Source organism: Manis pentadactyla, chromosome 1 (assembly GCF_030020395.1).
Source record: "Manis pentadactyla isolate mManPen7 chromosome 1, mManPen7.hap1, whole genome shotgun sequence".
Lineage (NCBI taxonomy): Eukaryota > Metazoa > Chordata > Mammalia > Pholidota > Manidae > Manis > Manis pentadactyla.
In genome coordinates this window covers 70,392,485-70,417,465 of record NC_080019.1, presented here as the reverse complement: position 1 = coordinate 70,417,465, position 24,981 = coordinate 70,392,485, and the positions used below count along the sequence as shown (strand labels likewise).

Genomic DNA, 24,981 nt, shown 5'->3' with positions numbered 1-24,981 from the left:
ACTTAAAAATGGAAGAGAAAATTTTATATGTTTGTTTATTTGATTAAGTACACAATCTGGATTTTCCAATTTTTACGTTTCAAGGATTTTGATTTTATTCCCAAGATTTTGTCCCGTTTTCATTTCAGTTTCTTAAAAAAGCATTTACACTGAAAAAGCAGAAGTCTCCTATTCTTTCTCTAATTTTTTTTGACATTTTCTTGAACTGTCCATTTAAGTTCAGAATTAGAAGAAAAAAAAATCAAAACATCTGATGCAATGTGCCCTCTATTGGTTAAAGAAAACACTCACACTATTCTTTCACCAGCCCATTTTCTTTTCTTTCTTGTTTTATTTTGATGTCTGATCTTACTTATTTGTTACTCAAAAAATATCTTGTTTTTGACCATATTTAGACTTAGATATAGAAGCTTTTAGAGATGACACCTCCGCCTCTTGGCAATCTGTTCCTGGCATTTTTCTTTGGCCTCCTTCATTCTCTTGGCCAAAAGTTTTGCATATCCTGCAGCCTCTTCCTTATTTTTCTGTCTGCTGCTTCTTCAGAGCAATACACCGAGGTCTGTGTTGCAGGACAGATGGAGTAACAGGATGCTGAATCTTAGGTTTTGGTCCTAGGTTTCTTACCTTCTTTGTTTAGGGACTTTCTCCCAACCTACTGGCAGAAATGATCTTCTTTAGAGAGACTGAAAAGTTGGTGAGTTCTGCTAGCTCTTTTGGGTCCCAGGAGATGAGGCACAGTAGTGTCAGTGAGTCCAGGAATATCCTTCTCCCCTTTATTCACAATGACCAAGTTGAGAACACTCAGACTGGCATCCACAATGCAATCCCAAACAGATCTGAGCTTGCTTTCTTCAGTCCTCCTTGGTCTGTAACAGAAATGCCCTTTCCTCAATAGAAGGTGGACACGGCCATAGGTCAAGACACCTTACTGCATGGGGAAACCTTGTTTGTCATTCTCACTACTGATTTGCGCCACATAACCCTCCCACTCTATCCAGAGCGTCAGCAGCGACCTCTGTGGCCACACTGCTTGTAAAAGGTATGAAGTTTGCATTCATCATCCACTGCAGTGAGTTCCTGACAACCAGCAGCTGGGAAAGAGATGTTCAGCTTCATCCTCAAGTCACCTACTGCCTCTGAGGCACCAAGAAAAAGAGCAGCCCTTCATTTTCTTAAAAATCAAGAACTCCTGTATTTAAAAAATCTGAGTGAGAACTCTTAAGTTTTAAAGTGAAAAACAGAAAGCCATGGGAAACATAAACATAGTAGGTGTCTGAGTCCATTCTGGCTGCTATCACAGAAAACACCACAGACAGGGTGGCTTAAACAAGAAGCTTTTCTTTCTTTCAGTTCTGGAGGTTGGGAAAGTCCGAGTTCAAGGAGCCAAAAGATTTGGTGTCTGGTGAACACTCACTTCCTAGTTCGTAAGTGGTTGTCTATTTGCTTGCTGTGTCCTCATATTGCAGAAAGAGTGAAGGAGGTCTCTCAGGTCTCTTTCTTTAAGGCCGCTAATCCCATTCATGAGGGCTCCATCCTTATGACCTAATCACCTCCCAAAGGCCCCACCTCCTGATAGCATCACACTGAGCATTAGGATTTCAACATACAAATTTTAGGGGGACACAAACATTCAGCCCATTAGAGCAGGTACATTTCTTAAATCAGAAACAAATGGTAACTAAAGAGGACAATGATCAAAAATGTATTTAATTTTCTTTGCTATCCAAGTTTCTGGAGCCAAATAGACTGATCAAATTCGACTTTCCAATGTCTAGATTTAATTATATGGATAACTTAATTGAATTGGAAGTGGAAAACTAAACTATAATTTTAATTTGCCCATGAAAGAAACAAAGCATGCATCATAAAGTAAACAGACATTGGGATTAGTTAATGAAAGAATGTTTGGTTTTAGTAAATGATATAAGAATAAAATTCATAGCAATTTTTCAAAATGTGTCACAGAATGTGATGGTCAAGATCTTTCATTTACAAAGTGTCCTTGGGCCTGGTCACAGTGAACTGGGGTCTCTCTGAAGAGGTCTGGAAGCCTCTGGTGAACTGGAATTTGGTCTTCTGAGAAGATCACTTTTTCCATCAGGACTGAAACTCTAGCTCAATGTAGGATGAGTTATGGCCATCTTGATAAAGTGACTGACAATTCCACCCAGGTCAGTGGTGAGAAAACAGAATAGGTGTGGACTGCTTTTCAGGGAATAACATCAAGTTCCCATGCCTGTTGCCTTTGGACTCTGGCAAAAAAGCACAGGATATTAACATGCCACATTTTCTTGGATTTACCACCTGTGAAAGAGGCCCTTACACAGAGATGTGACCCTTAAATATGACTTTGTCCCTGAGCTAGCCCTTTCCTTTCTTTGGCTCTAATTTTTTCTGAAGTTGACAGTTCTTTAATGTTTTATGATGCAAAGGAACTCTGGTGCAGGAAGAGATGGAAGAGATGAAGGAGCTAGCATATCTAACTTTTCCTTCCTGGACTCCAGATACAGAGGTTTCAAATAATAGCACTTTTCATTTCAGTGTACACTGTCAGTGTTGGTGGGCAAAGGGCTTCTTTCATCATTGATTTATTCATGAAATAATTTATTATCTCCTCTTCCCTTATCTGCTTCCCTTTAAGACTTCCCCCACAGGCAACGATTATAATGTGTTTAATGTGTATCTGTTTGTATGCTTCTTACAAAATGTATATTACTGTTTTGAGTGTACTTTTTAATTGAATGGGCTATATTATATAGCTTATTCTATCCCTTTTCTTCAGCATATGCCTTTGAGATCTCTTTATATTGTTATGTGTACTTTGAATCCATTGCTGTTAACTGTTGCATAATACTCCATGGTGTTTATCTATTACTTTAACAACTACTTGCAACTGATGGATATCCCTCCAATTGTCTCAGACTCCCTGCTACCACAAATAATGCTATCTCCTAATGAGAAAATATATTTGGGATATATATATTCAGGGACAGAATTGCTGCATCATAGAATATGAATGTATTTGACAATAGTACCAGTACCAGATGGTCCTCTAGAATGGATGAACTAATCTATACCTCCCATAGCAGATGGCAAAAAAAGTTCACAAATTCTTTGTAGCAATTCCCATCAAAAGGTAGGACCTATTTCCCTTCCCCTTGAATCTGATTTGACCTTGTGAATTGCTTTGTGGAACGTGGCAGAAAATACGATATTTGAATTCTGAGCCTGGACCTCAAGAGATCTTGCAACTCCTATAGTTGAGCTGGGAGCCCTTCCACCATCATGTCAACAAGGCCAGGCTAGCCTGCTGGTGGATGAAAACCATGTGGAGAGAGAACTCAGGTGCCTCAGCCACCTTAGCTGAGGCCCCAGATATGTAAGTGAGTAGAGAGCAGTCAGACCAGAAGATTGGGCTGCTCAGCACAGCCCAGTCCAAATTGCTAACCCACAGTATTGTAATTTAAATTAAATGGTTGGTATTTTAAGCCACTAAGTATTGGGTGTTTTAGTTAGACAGCAATAGATAAATGATCAGTAGTGCATGATATATCTTATATTCCCACCAACAGTTGGCATTATCCAGTTTTCTAATTTTTACCCATCTTCTAGATATAAAGTGTTATCTTATTTAATTTGAGTTTCTTTAGGGTTACAAGTGAAACTACTTTATATGCTTGGTGGACGTTAGGCTTCCTCTTTTTAAATTGCCTGTTCATATCCTTTGCCCATTTTTCCTGTGAATTTGTTGTATTTTTCTTGATGATGCGTAGTTCATGTATATTCTAGATATCAATACTTTTTCATTTTTAGACACTACAAATATCTTCTACTGTTGTGTAATCTATTACTTTTATCCCTGATGGCCTTTGTTGAATAAAACATCTTAATTTTTTATGGAATTAAATGTATCAACTTTTTGCCTTATGGTCTGTGCTTGAGAAATTTTAAGAAATGCTTCCCAATTCCTAGGGTCACAAAGATACCCTCTAACGATTTCTTCCATTAACTTTAGAGCTTTCCCTTAGACAATCAGATCCTTCATCTTGAAACCATCCCACTATTTTTGAAAGTGAAAAGGGATTTTTGTACCACAGACACATGACCCTGATCTGGTGCGTGGTGTGTTGGTAGAGACCAGCTTTTCTTTTTCCTCAGTGAGTCAGTTTTTCCAGTACCACCTATTGAGCAAAGTCATGCTTTCCACCATTGACCCATGGTGAAACCTTTGTTGTATATTAAGGTCCCTGGGCAAATGGGTCTATGTTGGAGATCTCTCATCTATTCCATTCACTAGTCTGTTCATTCTTATGCTTTAACACTGTTTTTGTTTGTTTGTTGTTTTGTTTATACTATGATAGGTTTGATATTTTACTCTCATGTTCTAGGTGTTTTGCTATGCACTTTTCCATTCCAGGTTTTCGCTGAATCCCCTTAGAAAACTGCAAGGTCTGTATTTTGATCTTTGTTGTACACATAAGAAAACAGGCCCAGAAAATGTAATGTCATTGCCTAAAATTAATGTGCTATTAAATGGTGGATCTAGGTGGTAAACAAAGTCAGTCTGGCCAGAGAGCCTGTGTTTCCTGTTCTACAACATGCCCAGCTGTTACTTCTCTGTCTTGTTTTCCTTAAGCTTGCTAAAGAGTCCTGACCAGTTGGGAAAAGGAAAAAGTCGTCAGACCTTATCACTACTTTCTCAAATAACAGGACTAGTGCTACCAATGTTTGAAAACCCATGTTCTGAGCTGTATTTAGGTCAGATGTGTTACAATTTTAAAAATACATCTCTAGGTGCTGGGAGTGATGTAGTGTTTTCTAATTATAGTATAAGCACTTTAATTCAACAGTAAAAAAAAAGGTCAGTGAGCCTAGGTCCTCACAGTATAGGAGACATTATTGTTGTTACCCACCTTCTTCCTTCTTTTTAGCAGAGCCCAAGTGATGTGCACCCTAGTCAGCCAGGTGCTCCATGTAGGCCAGCCATGCTCCTTTACTTCCCTTGCCGTCAGTGGGATGGGCATCAACCCATTTCTGGTCAATGAGACATGAAGGGAAAGTCCACTTGGGTGGCTTCTAGGGAATTTTTTTCTCAGTCTTTAGGAAGAAAGGAACACTTCTTCCTCTGGTGTGATGTTGGGAGCCGTCGTAGCTATTTTGTGAAAATAAGGGGGAATTAGCCCGTGGGGCAGACTGACCCACTGAACATGGTAGAGCAGAGATGGAAAGAACCTGAATCTTGATGAGACTGAGCTGCTAAATCACAAAATTCTGCAGCAGTCTTACCTATGAACTTCTTGATTGGTGAAATCATAAATTTCCTTATAGTTTAAACCATACAAGTGAGGACGCTTCTATCAATTGCAACTAAAGATATACTACATGTGCATTCTATGATGACGTGTTTATAAATCCTCAAATGTCTCTATGTAGAGAATGTAAGCAACCTCTATGTGGGCTAAATATATCTTCTCCCTGCCCTGGTTCAGAACATGCATGGGACATGTGGAAAAGAAAAGTGGATGTATACCACGGTTTCCATATTCCTATCTTCTGTCCTTCCCTTCTCATCTCCATGGAGCTTACTGTCTACTAGGGAAGATAGAAAAACAGCAGTATCATGAAGACTTACCTGGGACTGAGTATAAAAAGAGTGAGGGACCAACTTATCTGGGATGCAGAGTGAAGACAGAATTGCAGGATCAGGGGTACAGGGATGAAGGGGGTTGGGGCATTGGTAGTGGGCTGAGCATGTCAGAGGAAGCGCGGGGTTGGGTCTTATCTTGCATAGTCATGGGGGGAGGAGGGGTTCTGGGAGGAAACATGCACCAACTTGCCTGGAGGTGTGAGTTGGGGAGGGAGACTGGAATGGACAGGGCCCAGTTGGGGGAATGGGAACCTTGGTGTACCTGGAGCACAGGAAGTCAGAGCAGGAGAGGCAGACAGTGAGGCCAAAAGGGGGATACATTTCCTGTTCCCCCAAAAAGGTAAAAGGAAAGAGGGCATCTTTTTATTTGTGAACTGATGTGATGTAGTCCCAAGTTAAAGAAAGTATGATAAAACTCCTTTGTGACACATCAACAAAAAGAGGACAAAAACCACATGATCATCTCCCTGGATGCTAAAAAAGCATTCGACAAAATTCAACATCCATTCATGATAAAAACTCTCAACAAAATAGTTATAGAGGGCAAGTACCTCAACATAATAAAGGCCATATATGACAAACCCACAGCCAACATCATATTTAACAGCGAGAAGCTGAAAGCTTTTCCTCTAAGATCAGGAACAAGACAGCGATGCCCACTCTCCCCACTGTTATACAACATAGTACTGGAGGTCCTGGCCATGGCAATCAGACAAAACAAAGAAACACAAGGAATCCAGATTGGTAAAGAAGAAGTCAAACTGTCACTATTTGCAGATGACATGATATTGTACATAAAAAACCCTAAAGACTCCACTCCAAATCTACTAGAACTAATGCTGAAATTCAGCAAAGTTGCAGGATACAAAATTAATACACAGAAATCTGTGGCTTTCCTATACACTAACGATGAACTAGCAGAAAGAGAAATCAGGAAAACAATTCCATTCACAATTGCATCAAAAACAATAAAATACCTAGGAATAAACCTAACCAAGGAAGTGAAAGACCTATACCTTGAAAACTACAAGACACTCTTAAGAGAAATTAAAGAGGACACTAACAAAAAGGAAACTCATCCCATGCTCTTGGCTAGGAAGAATTAATATTGTCAAAATGGCCATCCTGCTTAAAGCAATCTACAGATTCGATGCAATCCCTATCAAAATACCAACAGCATGCTGATGGACAGTGACTGTAATTGGGTTTGTGGGGGGGACTTGGTGAAGGGGTGAGCCTAGTAAACATGATGTTCTTTATGTAATTGTAGATTAATGATAACAACAAAAAAATACCAACAGCATTCTTCAACAAACTGGAACAAATAGTTCTAAAATTCATATGGAACCACAAAAGATCCCAAATAGCCAAAGCAGTCCTGAGAAGGAAGAATAAAGCAGGGGGAATCTAGCTTCCCAACTTCAAGCTCTACTACAAAGCCTCAGTAATCCAGACAATTTGGTACTGGCACAAGAATAGACCCACAGACCAGTGAAACAGAATAGAGTCTCCAGACATTAACCCAAACATATATGGTCAATTAATATATGATAAAGGAGCCATGAACATACAATGGGGAAATGACAGCCTTTTCAACAGCTGGTGTTGGCAAAACTGGACAGTTACATGTAAGAGAATGAACCTGGATCATTGTCTAACCCCATACACAAAAGTAAATTCGAAATGGATCAAAGACCTGAATGTAAGTCATGAAACCATAAAACTCTTAGAAAAAAACATAGGCAAAAATCTCTTGGACATAAACATGGGTGACTTCTTCATGAACATATCCCCCAGGCAAGGGAAACAAAAGCTAAAATGAACAAGTGGGACTATGTCAAGATGAAAAGCTTCTGTACAGCAAAGGACACCATCAATAGAACAAAAAGGCATCCTACAGTATGGGAGAATATATTCATAAATGACAGATCCGATAAAGGTTGACATCCAAAATATATAAAGAGCTCAACTGACCCAGGAAATCCACTTCTAGGAATTGAACCTAAGAATGCAGCAGCCCAGTTTGAAAAAGACATATGTACCCCTATGTTTATCGCAGCATTGTTTACAATAACCAAGAAATGGAAACAACCTAAGTGTCCATTAGTAGGTGAATGGATAAAGATGTGGTACATATACACAATGGAATATTATGCAGCCATAAGAAGAAAACAAATCCTACCATTTGCAACAACATGGATGGAGCTAGAGGGTATTATGCTCAGTGTAATTAGCCAAGCGGAAAAAGACAAGTATCAAATGATTTCACTCATCTGTGGAGTATAAGAACAAAGAAAAAAACTGAAGGAACAAAACAACAGCAGACTCACAGAAACCAAAAATGGACTAACAGTTACCAAAGGGAAAGGGACTCGGGAGGATGGGTGGGAAGGAAAGGATAAGGGGATAAAAAGGGGCATTACGATTAGTACGCATAATGTAAGGGGGGGGCACAGGGAAGGCAGTACAACACAGAGAAGACAAGTAATGATTCTATAGCATCTTACTACACTGATGGACAGTGACTGTAATGGGGTAAGTGGGGGGGACTTGGTGATGGGGGGAGTCTAGTAAACAGAATGTTGCTCATGTAATTGTAGATTAATGTTACCAAAATGAAAATAAATAATAAAACAAAAAAACTCCTTTGTGAGTGAGTAGCTAAATGTACGTAGATATACAAAAAATTTTATATGAGAACTTAAGAAATGGGCCTTAGGGGATATTGTTTCCTGGAGGATATTAAAAATGTTATTGTCTCTTTATTCACTTGTTAAGTAAGTAATATATTCAAACAGAACAAAAGACGTAGAGTAAAAAGTAAGTGTGCTCTGATCCCAGAATCTTGTTTCCTTCCCGAGTGGCAAGCACAGTGGCCAGTTTTTAAATAAATGTATTGTGTATATGCATAAACAAACACCCCACCTGTTACTACTGCTGTATTGACACCAAACTTAGTGGCTTAAAATGACAAACATGTATTCATCTCACTTTTTCTGTGGTCCAAATCCAGAGGCCAGGTCGGAGCCATACCAAACTTAGTGGCTTAAAATGACAAACATGTATTCATCTCACTTTTTCTGTGGTCCAAATCCAGAGGCCAGGTCGGAGCCATCTGGCCCAGGGTCTTTCCCAAAGTTGCTGCTGAGCCATCAGCTGGGGCTGTGGTCATCTCAAGGCCCCCTTGGGAAGACCTGCTTTCAAGCGCACTCAGGGGACTGCTGGTGGGATTGGGCCCCTCACAGGCTGTGCGGCTGGTGGCCTCTCTTCTTCACTGGCTTCCCGTTGAGGCTCCCCTCAGTTTCCTGCCACACGGGCTCCGGCGTAGGGTGCATTCCGGCTCGGCGGCTGGCTTCCTCCAGCAAACAGGCAAGGAGAGCTAGAGACGTCGAGGAAGACAAGAAGCCAATTTTAACCAGGTCTCAGAGGGGACATCCTCTCGTGTTTGCTGTATTCGGTTCATTAGAAGCCCGTCACCAGGGTGAACCCACACTTGAGGGAGGGCCTTACATGGGCATGGTTGCCAAGGGTTGGAGATCAGTGGTGGTCATCTTAGAAGCTTCATACCATCTTTCTAGCTATAGATGCCTTTTTTTTAAGCACAAAGTTTCCTTCCTTGCTTTTGTCATGCCTCAGCGTATCTTGGAGCAACTTTCAAGTTAGTGCATACAGACCTCCCTGGTTCCTCCAGCAGTGCGTAGCATTTCTGTCCCGCCTCCACGCTGAGCAGTGTTTGGACTACATCACACAGTCCCTTATTGATGGGCAGTCAGGCTATCTTTTGCTGCACATATACTTTACTGGTGTAAGGATGCTTCTGGAAAGTAAATGCCTACAAGTCGAATTGCTGGGTTAAAGGGTATGTGCACGTCATATTTTGATAACTATGGCCAAATTGCCTTCCAAGGGAGGTTGTACCAATTTATTGTCCAAGCCCAAAGTATAAGAATTGTCTACTTTTCCACAGGTTCTTGAGGCATTTTTTTCACAAGTTTTATGAAAAAGGAAAAGAGAAATAACAGGAGAAAAACTAAAATCGAAGTGTAATAAATGGGACAAATTGGAGTCATTAATTTTTATTAACTAAATATGGAACAAGGCTCTGCTATTTGTTGGCTTCGATATGGATTTACTGGGGCATTTTCCTAGTGTAATATACAAACAAAACTCCTGGTTTGGGCCCCAGTGTCCCTGACTGATCAGTTTTGGCTCCTGTCAGTATAAACTTAGACAATGTCTCCCCCTGAGATTGTGTGGCTCTCTAAAAGCGCTCAGCAGTTAGTTTACAGGATTCCAACTTCATCTGGAGGACATAACACTGATAAATATCAAACCAAATGTATACTGAATAATTATTTACTTTGGAAACTTTCCAGTTTGGGTCATTTTTGTCTTTCCTACTGCTGTTTTAAGCATTGGAAAGACAGAGTGTTTCAGGAAAGGAAGTCTTAGAGACCAGACATAGCTCTCATCCACACAAACACCCCTCCAAATTCTGGAATCTTTTCAATAATCAGTCAGCTTTTGTCTGAATATTTTCACAGAGAAACACTTGTTTCATTAGGGTAGATAGTTCCATTGTTAAACAGTTCTAGAGGTTAGAAATTATACTGCACATTGAGTTGAGATCAGAAATCTGTTTCTCTATACCTCCATCCAATGAATGCTTCCTTATCTGCCTTGGGGAGCAACAAGGGAAAGGCTTTGTTCCTTGTAAACAGCTCCCGTAGCTTCCTCTTCTCTAGGCTGATGGGTTTCTTTTGCATCACTCCTTTTTCCCAGGAATTGATTTACCAACCCACTGATTCTACTCCCTTGAACATATTCCTGTTTTAAGATTCAAAAAGATGTCAAGCATGAGGACACTCAGCCCGTTTCTCTGCTGATCCCCACATGGTAGTAGCATACTTTTAGGATCATTGACTGAGGATATGCATGACAAAGAACTGGTGTGAATTCAGGTATGTTTTGACAATGTTCATGGCAGCCTAATTCCTAATAGTCAAAAGCTTGAAGCCATCCTAATGTCCATCGATGAATGAATGGATGAACAAACTGTGGTAGACACACACAATGAAAATAATTCAGCCTTAAGAGGGAAGGCTCTTCTGATGCATACCACATTACAGATTAACCTTGAAGATATTATGCTAGGTGAAATTAGCCAGACACAAAAGGCCCAATATTGTATGATTTCACTTACATGAAATATATAGAGCAGTCAAATTTATAGAGACATGAAGCAGAATGGTGTTTTCCAGAGGCTGAGGGGAAGGGAGGAATGGTAAGTTATTATTTAATGGGTATAGGGTTTCTGCTTGGGAAAATGAAAAATTTCTGGAGGTGGATGATGATGATGGTCATATAATAATGTGAATGTCCTTCATGCCGCTAACCTGCACACTTAAAAATGGTTAAAATGGCACATTTCATATTATGTATATTTTACTACGATAAAACAAATCATAATCTATCAATCACATCAGCATCTCTAAACATTTGAAAAATAATTGTATACGTATCTGAGACCTATTATCATACACTTTACAGTTAGTTTCGGCTCCCTGAAATCTTATCCCCCGGTAAGCCTCTGGGCACCATGTGTACTATGTGCCATTTGTACTGTTTCCAAGTTGATTAGATCGAGAATGAGCAGCTAACCTGAGCCGAACTCTTCAGACGCTCACGGCTGCAATGTTGGGATTTGGTTTCAGGAACTTCGTGTTAGCCTCTGTGTAGGGCTAAAACTGAGAGGCTATATGGTTGGACTCTCTGAGGCAGCCATCTTCCATGTTCATTCATTAATTTTTAAAATAATTTCTATATAATTTTCATGTAACACTGTTTACCTGTGTGCCAGGCACTGTTAAAGGTGCTGGGATTCCACCTGTCCCTGCCCCCTGGAGAAGCAGAGCAAGCCTGACTACAAAGATATTATTTCTAAAGTTGTCTCTAATATTTTTGTTACCTCTAGTATTTTGTGGACTCTTCTCTCCTAAATGCACTACACAGGATACCATGGTTTTAGTACATTTAACTTTCCCTTCTGAAACATTTTTTTTTAGTGCATTTTTCAGCACCCGCACCAGCACAATTGCTCATTGAGAGCTTGGTTGACTATGACAGGATATTAGAAAGATTTTACTTGTAACAATGACTGTGACAAGAGCACTGAGCTCGCTCACTCTCAGAAGTTCCGGGTTGTGTTCACCCACAAAGGATGGTGGGGTTTTGGTTTACCATCTGCAGGAGCACCGCCATGTGGCAAAATAGCAAATAATGTTTACAGTCCACTAAGTTGACCTGTGTAGAAAATACACTATTCTTAAAAAAGTATTTTTTTAATTGGGGATGAGAGGAGACTCACATTATTTCAAAATCTGTACATGAAGGGAGACTCTTAAGTCTGTTCAAAATTGGGAAAAATCCGCATTTTCTTAAAGTGAAACAACACTCTGCTAAGGTCTCCATCCTGCTCTCCGAGCAGCTTCAAGTAACTCCTGGGAATTAGCTCCGGAGGAGACTTGAAGGACAGACCACATCCTTCATGAGGTCTTCCCTGATTCCTCTCATGCAGTGCCAATTTTCTTTGTTCTCAAAAAACTACCTCTGATGTGGATTTCACAACATTAACAAATAAGCCTGCATGGTGCCTACTCTGTTCTAGGCACTGGAGATACAGATTGGACTAAAATTTTGGGCTTCACTTTTGCCCTCTTCTTGTGATACATCTGTCTCCTTTACTCACTGTCGGTCCTCTGATAATAGGGACCCTCTCATCCCAACTTTCCTGGAACCTCATTTTCCACCCATGGAATTCCCCAGTAATAATTTCAAAACTCACTTGATTCAAGATGACTGCATTTATTAGGACCACTGCTGTGTCAGTTTCCTGGTCAGATCAAAGCTGTGCCTGCCAACTGTGGACAAAATGACAGAAGTGGAAATTTCATTTTGCATCTGTGGTAGGCTGAGTAATAGCCCTCCAAAGATGTCCACATGCTATTCCCCAGAATCTTTGAATATATTAATTTACATGCAAATGGTTTGTGGATGTGATTAAGTTAAGGGTCTAGTGATGGTGAGATTATCTGGATTGTCATGGTGGGCCCAACATTATCGCAAAAGTCCTTATAAAAGGGAGGTAGTAGAGTTAGAGTTAGAAGATATAGGAACGGAAGCAGCAGTCAGAGAGGGGAGAAGCTGTTATGTGGCTGGCTTTGAAGATGGAGAAAGGGGCCATGAGCCAGGGAATGTAGCTGAACTCTAGAAGCTGGAAAAGGTGAGGAAGTGGAGTCACCTCTAGAGCCTCCCAAACAAATACAGGCCTGCAAGCACATTTTAGATTTCTGACCTGCAGAATTATTAGATAATACATTTGTGTTGCCATAAGCCACTACCTTCGTGGTAGTTTGTTACAGAAGCAACAGGAAACGAATATGGATTTCTGTTTTCCCTTTAATCCACCCTCCCCACTGCCTATTCTTCCTGGTGTACAGAGCAGGACATCTCTACTTTGTTCCCTTATTTTTCCAAGTCATTGAGATGTCCTGTTTTTTGTTAACACAAGCCTGCTAACAGTGTTTCTCTAACAATCTTGTCTGACCGTTGGCATTCTTTGGCGTATGCTCAGAGTCCCTGAGTTTTCTATGAGGATTTAAAATTACATATTTTCAGTTCCATGGTTAGGTAAAAAATTAATGCATATCAACTTATGACCCCAAAGTCAGCCTCATCCTCATAAGAACACTAAAAGCATTCTCATTAAAGTCAGGAACAAGACAAGGATATCCATTAGTGCCACTTTCAATGTTATTCTGGAAGTACTGGCTAATGTTATTTTACAAGAGAAAAACAAAAGGGGAAAAAGAGTGGGACCAGTGGAGGTAAACTTGTGATTATTTGCAAATGATATGAGTGTATACTTGAAAGCCCAAGAGAAAACAATGAAAAACTATACAAATAATAAAGCAATTCAGTTAAGTGGCTGGGCACAACATTAATGTATAGTCATCAGTTATAAACAATTATTTAGGACATATATAAATAATGGAAAAACATTCTATTTGCAGTAACAACAGAAATGATTAAGAATTAAGGTAACAAGAAATATGCAAAGCCGATGTGAAGGAAACAGACAAAACTTGAAAAAGAAGAAGGTATATTGTGTTCTTTGATAGAAAGATTTACCAAGACAGCAATGTCAAAATAAAGCCTTATGTGCTTAAGACCAATGCAGTGGGACTTCTGTTACTGGCAACCAAATGAGATTGATTAGTCTTGTTTCATTTTCTCTTCTCTTCCTAAGTTCATTCTCCATCCAGCGTCTATGTTGCCTTGTAGTGTCTCAAGAATTTCAGTCCTCATGGGGATTTGTCGACTCCTTACTGGTGGAAGGCAGGTCACAGGTTAAGTGAGGCCTGATCTCTGGGTAGAGAAGCCAAGCCCACCTTTGGGATGCCAAGGCATGGCAAGTGAGGACTCCCTGGGAGAAGTTGCCCTGTGCTACTTGTCCTGACTGGCCATGGCAACTTCAGTCCTCCTTTGTCTCTATCTCCCTCTCTTTCTCTCTCTCTCCCCACCCCCACCCCACACCCCAACACACACACACTCACTCACTAAGGAACACCCATTTCCACAATTCTCCATTTGGACCATCCTAGGTTTTATTATTTTGTTGATACAATGATTGCTACATAGTAAGGGTGATCTTCGCACCAGGATTATAGCTAAAATAGCAATTTTTATTATCTTTAACAGGTCATGAGCTTATTCTGGGGTTTGACACCTTGTTTATTTTTTTATTTTAGTATCATTAATCTACAATTACATAAGGAACATTATGTTTACTAGACTGCCCCCATCACCAAGTACCCCCAACAAACCCAATTAAAGACACTGTCCATCAGCATAGCAAGATGCTGTAGAATCACTACTTCTCTTCTCTGTGTTGCACAGCCCTCCCTGTGCTCCCCCTCCACATTATACATGCTAATCGTTATGTGCGCTTTCTTTTTCCCCACCCTTATCCCTCCCTTCCCACCCATCCTCCCCAGTCCCTTTCCCTTTGGTAACTGTTAGTCCATTCTTGGGTTCTGTGTTTCTGCTGCTGTTTTGTTCCTTCAGTTTTTTCTTTGTTCTTATACTCCACATACGAGAGAAATCATTTGGTACTTGTCTTTCTCTGCCTGGCTGATTTCACTGAGCATAATACCCTCTAGCTCCATCCATATTGCTGCAAATGGTAGGATTTGTTTTCTTCTTATGGCTGAATAATATTCCATTATGTATATATACCACATCTTCTTTATCCATTCATCTACTGATGAACACTTAGGTTGCTTCCATTTCTTGGCTATTGTAAATAGGGCTGTGATAAACATAGGGGTGCATCTGTCTTTTTCAAATGGGGTTGCTGCATTCTTAGGGTAAATTCCTAGGAGTAGAATTCCTGGGTCAAATGGTATTTCTATTTTGAGCTTTTTGAGGAACCTCCATACTACTTTCTACAATGGTTGAACAAATTTACGTTCCCACCAGCAGTGTAGGAGGGTTCCCCTTTCTCCACAACCTTGCCAACATTTGTTGTTGTTTGTCTTTTGCATGGTGGCGATCCTTACTGGGGTGAGGTGATATCTCATTGTGGTTTTAATTTGCATTTCTCTGATGACAAGCGATGTGGAGCATCTTTTCATGTGTCTGTTGGACATTTGAATTTCTTCTTTGGAGAACTGTCTGTTCAGCTCCTCTGCCCATTTTTTAATTGGATTATTTGCTTTTTGTTTGTTGAGGTGCATGAGCTCTTTATATATTTTGGATGTGAACCCTTTATCGGATCTGTCATTTATGAATGTGTTCTCCCATACTGTAGGGTGCCTTTTGTTCTGTTGATGGTGTCCTTTGCTGTACAGAAGCTTTTCAGCTTGATATAGTCCCACTTGTTCATTTTTGCTTTTGTTTCCCTTGCCCAGGGAGATATGTTCATGAAGAAGTTGCTTGTGTTTATGTCGAAGAGATTTTTGCCTATATTTTTTTCTAAGAGTTTTATGGTTTCATGACTTACATTCAGATCTTTGATCCATTTCTAATTTACTTTTGTGTATGGGGTTAGACAATGATCCTGTTTCATTCTCTTACATGTAGCTGTCCAATTTTGCCAACACCAGCTGTTGAAGAGGCTGTCATTTCCCCATTGTATGTCCATATATTAATTGACCATGTATGTTTGGGTTAATGTCTGGAGACTCTATTCTGTTCTCTGTGGCTCTATTTTTGTGCCAGTACCAAATTGTCTTGATTACTGAGGCTTTGTAGTAGAGCTTGAAATTGGGGAGCGAGATCCCCCTGCTTTTTTCTTTCTTCTCAGGATTGCTTTGGCTATTTGTGGTCTTTTGTGGTTCCATGTGAATTTTAGAACTATTTGTGCCAGTTCGTTGAAGATTGCTGTTGGTATTTTGATAGAGATTGCATTGAATCTGTACATTGCTTTAAGCAGGATGGCCATTTTGACAATATTAATTCTTCCTAGCCAAGAGCATGGGATGAGTTTCCTTTTGTTAGTGTCCTCTTTAATTTCTCTTAAGAGTGTTTTGTAGTTTTCAGGATATAGGTCTTTCACTTCCTTGGTTAGGTTTATTCCTAGGTATTTTATTGTTTTTGATGCAATTGTGAATGGAATTGTTTTCCCGATTTCTCTTTCTATTAGTTCATTGTTAGTGTATAGGAAAGCTACAGATTTCTGTGTGTTAATTTTGTATCCTGCAACTTTGCTGAATTCCAATATTAGTTCTAGTAGTTTTGGAGTGGAGTCTTTAGGGTTTTTTATGTACAATATCATGTCATCTGCAAATAGTGACAGTTTAACTTTTTCTTTACCAATTTGGATTCCTTGTATTTCTTTGTTTTGTCTAATTGCCGTGGCTAGGACCTCCAGTACTATGTTGAATAGAAGTGGAGAGGGTGGGCATCCCTGTTTTGTTCCTGATCTTAGAGGAAAAGCTTTCAGCTTCTTGCTGTTAAATATGATGTTGGCTGCGGGTTTGTCATATATGGCCTTTATTATGCTGAGGTACTTGCCCTCTATACCCATTTTGTTGAGAGTTTTTATCATGAATGGATGTTGAATTTTGTTGAATGCTTTTTCAGCGTCTATGGGGATGATTATGTGGTTTCTGTCCTTTTTCATGATGTGGTGGATGATGTTGATGGATTTTCGAATGTTGTACCATCTTTGCATCTCTGAGATGAATCCCACTTGGTCATGATGTATGATCCTTTTGATATATTTTTGAATTCAGCTTGCTAATATTTTGTTGAGTATTTTTGCATCTGTATTCATCAGGGATATTGGTCTGTAATTTTGTTTTTTGGTGGGGTCTTTGACTGGTTTTGGTATTAGGGTGATGCTGGTGTCATAGAATGAGTTTGGGAGTATTCCCTCCTCTTCTATTTTTTGGAAACTTTAAGGAGAATGGGTATTATGTCTTCTCTGTATTTCTGATAAAATTCTGAGGTAAATCCATCTGCCCCAGGGGTTTTGCTCTTGGGTAGTTTTTGATTAACGCTTCAATTTCGTTGGTGGTAATTGGTCTGTTCAGATTTTCTGTTTCTTCCTTGGTTAGTCTTGGAAGGTTGTATTTTTCTAGGAAGTTGTCCGTTTCTTCTAGGTTTTTCAGCTTGTTAGCATATAGGTTTTCATAGTATTCTCTAATAATTGTTTGTATTTCTGTGGGGTCCGTCATGATTTTTCCTTTCTTGTTTCTGATTTTGTTGATGTGTGTTGATTCTCTTTTTCACTTAATAAGTCTGGCTAGGGGCTTATCTATGTTGTTTATTTTCTCAAAGAACCAGCTCTTGGTTTCATTGTTTTTTTTCTATTGTTTTATTCTTCTCAATTTTATTTATTTCTTCTCTGATCTTTATTATGTCCCTCCTTCTACTGACTTTAGGCCTCATTTGTTCTTCTTTTTCCAATTTCAATAATTGTGATTTTAGACTATTCATTTGGCATTGTTCTTCCTTCTTTAAATATGCCTGGATTGCTATATACTTTCCTCTTAGTACTGCTTTTGCTGCATGCCACCAAAGTTGGGGCTTTGTGTTGGTCTTGTCATTTGTCTCCATATATTGCTGGATCTCCATTTTAATTTGGTTGTTAATCCATTGATTATTTAGGAGGATGTTGTTAAGCCTCCATGTGTTTGTGAGCCCTTTTGCTTTCTTTAAACAATTTATTTCTAGTTTTATCCCTTTGTGGTCTGAGAAGTTGGTTGGTAGAATTTCAATCTTTTTGAATTTACTGAGGCTCTTTTTGTGGCCTCGTATGTGGTCTATTCTGGAAAATGTTCCATGTGCACTTAAGAAGACTGTGTAAGCTGCTGTTTTTGGGTGTAGAGTTCTGTAGATGTCTATTAGGTCCATCCGTTCTAGTGTGTTGTTCAGTGCCTTTGGGTCCTTACTTATTTTCTGTCTGGTGGATCTGTCCTTTGTTGTGAGTGGTGTGTTGAAGTCTCCTAAAATGAATGCATTGCCTTCTATTTCCTCCTTTACTGCTGTTACTATTTGTTTCACATATGTTGGTGCACCTGTATTGGGTACATATATATTAATAATGATTATATCCTCTTGTTGGACTGACCCCTTTATCATTACGTCATGTCCTTCTTTATCTCTTGTAACTTTCTTTGTTTTGAAGTCTGTTTTGTGTGATACTAGTACTGCAACACCTGCTTTTTTCTCCCTGTTGTTTGCATGAAATATCTTTTTCCATCCCTTGACTTTTACTCTGTGTATGTATTTGGGTTTGAGGTGTGTCTCTTGTAAGGAGCTTATAGATGGGTCTTACTTTTTTTTTTATCCATTCTATTACTCTGTGTCTTTTAATTGGTGCATTCAGTCCATTTACATTTAGGCTGATTATTGAAAGATATGTAGTTATTGCCATTTCAGGCTTTAGATTCATGGTTACCAAAGGTTCAAGGTTAGCTTCTTTACTGTCTGTCTAACTTAACTCGCTTATTGAGCTATTATAAACACAGTCTGATGATTCTTTGTTTCTCTCCCTTCTTATTCCTCCTCCTCCATTCTTTATGTTAGGTGTTTTATTCTGTGCTCTTTTGTTTCCTTTGGCTGCTTTTGTGAGTCATTGATTTTATTTTTTGCCTTTAGTTAGTATTTGGTTGGTCTGCTTTCTTTGTTGTGATTTTATTTTCTCTGGTGACATCTATTTTGCCTTAGGAGTGCTTCCATCTAGAGCAGTCCCTTTAAAATATCCTGTAGAGGTGGTTTGTGGGAGGCAAATTCCCTCAACTTTTACTTGTCTTGGAATTGTTTAATCCCTCCTTCATATTTAAATGATAATCGTGCTGGATACAGTATTCTTGGTTCAAGGCCCTTCTGTTTCATTGCGTTAAATATATCATGCCATTCTCTTCTGGCCTGTAAGGTTTCTGTTGAGAAGTCTTATGTTAGCCTGATGGGTTTTCCTTTGTAGGTGACCTTTTTTCTCTCTCTGGCTGCCTTTAATACTCTGTCCTTTTTCTTGATCTTTGCCATTTTAATTACTATGTGTCTTGGTGTTGTCCTCCTTGGGTCCCTTGTGTTGGGAGTTCTGTGTGCTTCCATGTCTGAGAGAGTATTTCCTCCCCAGTTTGGGGAAGTTTTCAGCAATTATTTCTTCACATACACTTTCTATCCCATTTTCTCTCTCTTCTTCTTCTGGTACCCCTACAATGCGAATATTGTTCTGTTTGAATTGGTCACATGGTTCTCTTAGTGTTCTTTCATTCCTGGAGATCCTTTTATCTCTCTGTGCCTCAGTTTCTCTGTATTCTTGTTCTCTGATTTCTATTCCATTAATGGCCTCTTGCAGCTCATCCAGTCTGCTCTTATGTCTTTCCAGAGATTGTTTTATTTCTGTATTCTCCCTCCTAATTTGATCCTTTAGCTCTTGTATATTTCTCTGTAGGTCCATCAGCATGGTTATGACCTTTATTTTGAATTATTTTTCAGGAAGATTGGTTAACTCTATCTCCCCAGGCTCCCTCTCAGGGGTTGTCTGTGTGATTCTGGTCTGGATCAAATTCTTCTGCCTTTCACAGCGATGGAGGTAGTTGTGGGCAGTTGGCGCATGTGTTAGCTGGGAGAACAAAGTCCCTTCCTGCGTGCTGGTCACCTTGCAGGTCCTTGTAGCAGCGTCCAGTTTTATTTCCTGAGGTGCTGCGGGCGGGTCACCCGTCGGGTCTGCCCAGAGCCCTGCGGGGAGGGCCAGGTGCGCCGGGTGTGCTCTTCTGTGAGAACGGCGACCCTTGGAGCCCTGTCCCAGATTCCTCTGTCTTGACACCATTTTTAATATCCCTTACCTCATGGGCATTTGTATTTTAAAAAGATGCCACTACTGATTACTATTATCTGAGGAATTCTAGGTAACAACTGACAAATTGGGTGGAGTTATTTTTTCTTTGGTGGGGGAGGGGAGAAAAGGAAAAACTGCTCCTGCCACTGAAATATTACTTAAAAGGCCAGCATTGTAGGGTGGTGTGGGGCAAGTAATCAAATTCATCAGAAAGAATATTCCATTTCACACAAACCGTACCCTCCCTGAAGTTTGTTCCTTGACTATTCCTATAAGCGGCTAGGATATCTCTTAGCAGAAGAAGTAAGTCTGATTTTTAGCTGTCCCTTCCTCCCTCTTTATTTTTCTTCAGAGCCTGACATGTGCCAGAAATTCAGTAACTGCCAAATGAACAAATGGGTCAGATTGTGTTTTAATCAGCCTATGCCTTGAAGCCTAGAGAGCAGGGAGAAGCTGCTTTCAAATTCTCAAGAGTGGAAGTGCCAACAAGTACGAGCAGTCCATTGGCATAATAGGGGAGATTTTAGCTTTAGGGTTATCATGTTTAAGGCCTTGATCTCATTGTATATGTTGTTAAATGTGGCTTTTGTTTCAGCCTTTCCACTCCACCTTTCTCCCTCTTATTTTAAAAGAAATTAAAACATTTTGGGAAATCTCTGTAAGTACTGTGGGCCCTAGGCAGAGCCTCCTGTGCTTAATGGAAAAGTCATTTCTCCTTTGTGCCTGGGAGACTGAACGTTAAATGTCTTGATCATCACCCTTGATAGATGATGAAGAGAAAAGTCAAACGCCTACCAGCAGACCAAGTTGGGGGCTTATTTCCACTGTGTGTGTGGTGTAGGCCTGGTGAACTAGAGTGCATAGCTCCCTTCCTCAGAGGTCACTGTGGCTCACCTCCGTTTGATTTTTCCAGATCCTCTCATTTTTCAAGAAAAGCTGGAAATCCTGAAAAAAAAAAAAAAGTAAAATCTCCCAATTTAAAATGCTAGCTCAAATTTCCCAGACAAAACAATCTTCCTGCCTGAGCACATAGAACACCTCTTCAGATGGCATCTGGCACTACTTTGTAATCTCCGCTGAACACAGTAGCAGGGAGAAAGCTTAAGATCAGATGTCAGAGCAATCTACAGATTCAGTGCAATCCCTATCAAAATATCAACAGCATTCTTCAATGAACTGGAACAAATAGTTCTAAAATTCATATGGAACCACAAAAGACCCTGAATAGCCAAAGCAATCCTGAGAAGGAAGAATAAAGCAGGGGTGATCTCGCTCCTCAACTTCAAGCTCTACTATAAAGCCACAGTAATCAAGACAATTTTGTACTGGCACAAGAACAGAGCCATAGACCAATGGAACAGACTAGAGAGTCCAGACATAAACCCAAACATATATGGTCATTTAATATACAATAAAGGAGCCATGGACATACAATGGGGAAATGACAGCCTCTTCAACAGTTGGTGCTGTCAAAACTGGACAGCTACATGTAAAAGAATGAAACTGGATCACTGTCTAACCCCATACACAAAAGTAAATTCGAAATGGATCAAAGACGTGAATGTAAGTCATGAAACCATAAAACTCTTAGAAAAAAACATAGGCAAAAATCTCTTGGACATAAACATGAGCAACTTCTTCATGAACATATCTCCCTGGGCAAGGGAAACAAAAGCAAAAATGAACAAGTGGGACTATATCAAGCTGAAAAGCTTCTGTACAGCAAAGGACACCACCAATACAACAAAAAGGCACCCTACAGTATGGGAGAACATATTCAGAAATGACAGATCCGATAAAGGGTTGACATCTAAAATATATAAAGAGCTTATGCACCTCAACAAACAAAAAGCAAATAATCCAATAAAAAAATGGGCAGAGGAGCTGAACAGACAGTTCTCCAAAGAAGAAATTCAGATGGCCAACAGGCACATAAAAAATGCTCTACATCACTAATCATCAATGAAATGCAAATTAAAACCACTATGAGATATCACCTCACACCAATAAGGATCGCCACCATCCAAAAAACAAACCACAGCAAATGTTCGTGAGGATGTGGAGAAAGGGGAACCCTCCTACACTGCTGGTGGGAATGTAAACTAGTTCAACCATTGTGGAAAGTAGTATGGAGGTTCCTCAAAAAACTCAAAATAGAAATACCATTTGACCCAGGAATTCCACTCCTAGGAATTTACCCTAAGAATAGAGCAGCCCAGTTTGAAAAAGACATATGCACCCATATGTTTATCGCAGAACTATTTACAAAAGCCAAGAAATGGAAGCAACCTAAGTGTTCACCAGTAGATTAATGGATAAAGAAGGTGTGGTACATATACACAGTGGAATATTATTCAGCCATAAGAGGAAAACAAATCCTACCATTTGCAACAACGTGGATGGAGCTAGAGGGTATTATGCTCAGTGAAATAAACCAGGCGGAAAAAGACAAGTACCAAATGATTTCACTCATCTGTGGAGCATAAGAACAAAGAAAAAAACTGAAGGAACAAAACAGCAGCAGACTCACCAGAACCCAAGAATGGACTAACAGTTACCAAAGGGAAAGGGACTGGGGAGGATGGGTGGGAAGGGAGGGATAAGGGGAAAAGGGGCATTATGATTTGCACACATAATGTAGGAGGGGCCCGGGGAGGGCTGTACAACACAGAGAAGACAAGTAATGATTCTATAGCATCTTACTACACTGATGGACAGTCACTGTAATGGAGTATGTGGTGGGACTTGGTGATGGGGGGAGTCTAGTAAACATAATGTTCCTCATGTAATTGTAGTTTTATGATACCAAAAAAGAAAAGAAAAACCACACTGTATTTTGCCTATTTGGGGCAGTATTTACAAAAGGTTTAATGGAACATCACTCTAACACATGCTCCGAAATACCAAGGACTGCTGTTTCAAAAAAGCTTCAAACTTAATTGTCACAGCATCATCACAAAATAAAGGATCACCATTGAAAAAACAGAACAAAACTAAACAGATGACAGGTGTGGGACTACTAGAGGGAACTATCAGAGGAGAAAAATGGCATGGTTTCAGTAATGATGGTCAAAAAGTAGTACTAATTGCAGTAAATCATAATAATTTCCTTCATATTTATGTGTAGTCCCTTGGCAATAGTAATTGTGAATCTAATTAAAAATTTCAGATTCTGTAAAATTGCACTTATATGATATTCATGCTATCTTATCTTCCTTCTTAATTTGCTGTTTGAGTAATAGCCAAGATTTCATGACTTACAGGTATCACAGAGAATTCTGCTCATAATCGTGGTTGTGAGTTTTTTTTTAACAGCTTTATTGAAGTGTAACTGACATACAAAGAATTGCACATATTTAATGTGTATACAATTTAATGAGTATGGACATAAACATCACTTTTTTTAAATCAAGCTTCCTTTATTTAACATGTTTTTTAAATGTGTTGAGAGTACTTTATCCTTTTAAATTTTTGTATTGAAATATAGCTGATATATATTGGTTTCAAGAAGACAACATAGTGATTTTTCTTAAATTATATAGAAAACAAAAGTGGAGTTACACATCATTGTAATACTGACTTTTATATCAGTATTTTATGAGGCTTTTATTTCTTCCTGCAACTTTAAGTTACTATCTAGTATGTTTTCCTTTCAACCTGCAGGCCTCCCTTCAGCATTTCTTGGAGGGGAGATATAGTGGTAATGACGTTCCTCAGCTTCTCTTTACCAGAAAATGTCTTAATTTCTGTCTTGAAGGACAGCTTTGCTGAAGATAGTTTTCTTGATTGGTGGTTTTTCTTTTAGCACCTTAAACATATCACAATACCCTTGAGTGTTCAAAGTTTCTAATGAGAAATCTGTTGATTATTTAATTGAGCAACCCTTGTTAAGTGATGAATTGCTTTTGTCTTGTTATTTGCAAAAGAATTCTCTTTTTTCTGTGTCTTTCAATTGTGAATGTTTAAATTCCTTTCTCATTTTTCTTATGTATATTTTTCAGCTATTTTTTGTGATTACCATGAGAAGTACATAATATTCTAACTTGAATTTTGTGTACAATTTGATTATAGTATGTCTTGGTGTGAGTATGAGTTCATCCTACTTGGAGGCATTGAGTGTTTGGGATGTTTATTTTCATGTCTTTCATCAAATCTGGTAAGTTTTCAGCCATTATTTCTTCAAATATTCTTTCTACCTTTTCTCTCTCTCTTCTGGGACTCTCACAATGGTTATGTTGGTCGATTTGATGACATCTCACAAGTCCTCTTGGCTGTGTCCACTTTTACTCAGTCTTTTTTCTGTCTGTTTCTCAGACTTGTTCATTTCCTTGTTTTTTTTTTATACCATTAATGTACAGTTACTTGAACATTATAGTTACTAGACTCCCCCTATTATCAAGTCCCCCCCACATACCTCATTACAGTCACTATCCATTAGCATAGTAAGATGCTGTAGAATCACTACTTGTCTTCTCTGCTTTGTACTGCCTTCCCCATGCCGCCCCCTACATTATGTGTACTATTCATAATGCCCCTTTTTCCCCCTTATACCTCCCTTCCCACCCATCCTTCCTAGTCCCTTTCCCTTTGGTAACTGTTAGTCCATTCTTGGGTTCTGTGAGTCTGCTGCTGTTTTGTTCCTTCAGTTTGATTGTGAGTTTTTGAAGTGTATTTAATTAGGCCTTAATAAAAGGCAATCTGTTACTTCTTGCCAGGCAGGTCATAGGTGTCTGACTTCCTTTGGGGCTTTGCTGTATGATAAAGGAAAAAGGGAAGAAGTCTACTTTCCTTTATTTTTAACTCTTTAGGGGTAAACATTTAGTGCAAATTATTTTTATGAAAAGTAGGACTTTAGGATTTGAATGAAAACCATATATTGCCTTTCTAGTGACAAAGTCAACCCACAGCATTGTCAGAACATAAGTGGGCACAGCCAATCGCACGTTCGTCCTCTCAGCTGATGGTTTCACTTTCTAATCCT

General features: G+C 39.3%; 1 pseudogene; it reads right to left on the bottom strand.

The window, feature by feature from the left end:
• Window positions 1–363: 363 nt before the first annotated feature.
• Window positions 364–1,116, bottom strand: LOC118908203 (40S ribosomal protein S6-like; annotated as a pseudogene).
• Window positions 1,117–24,981: the final 23,865 nt, after the last annotated feature.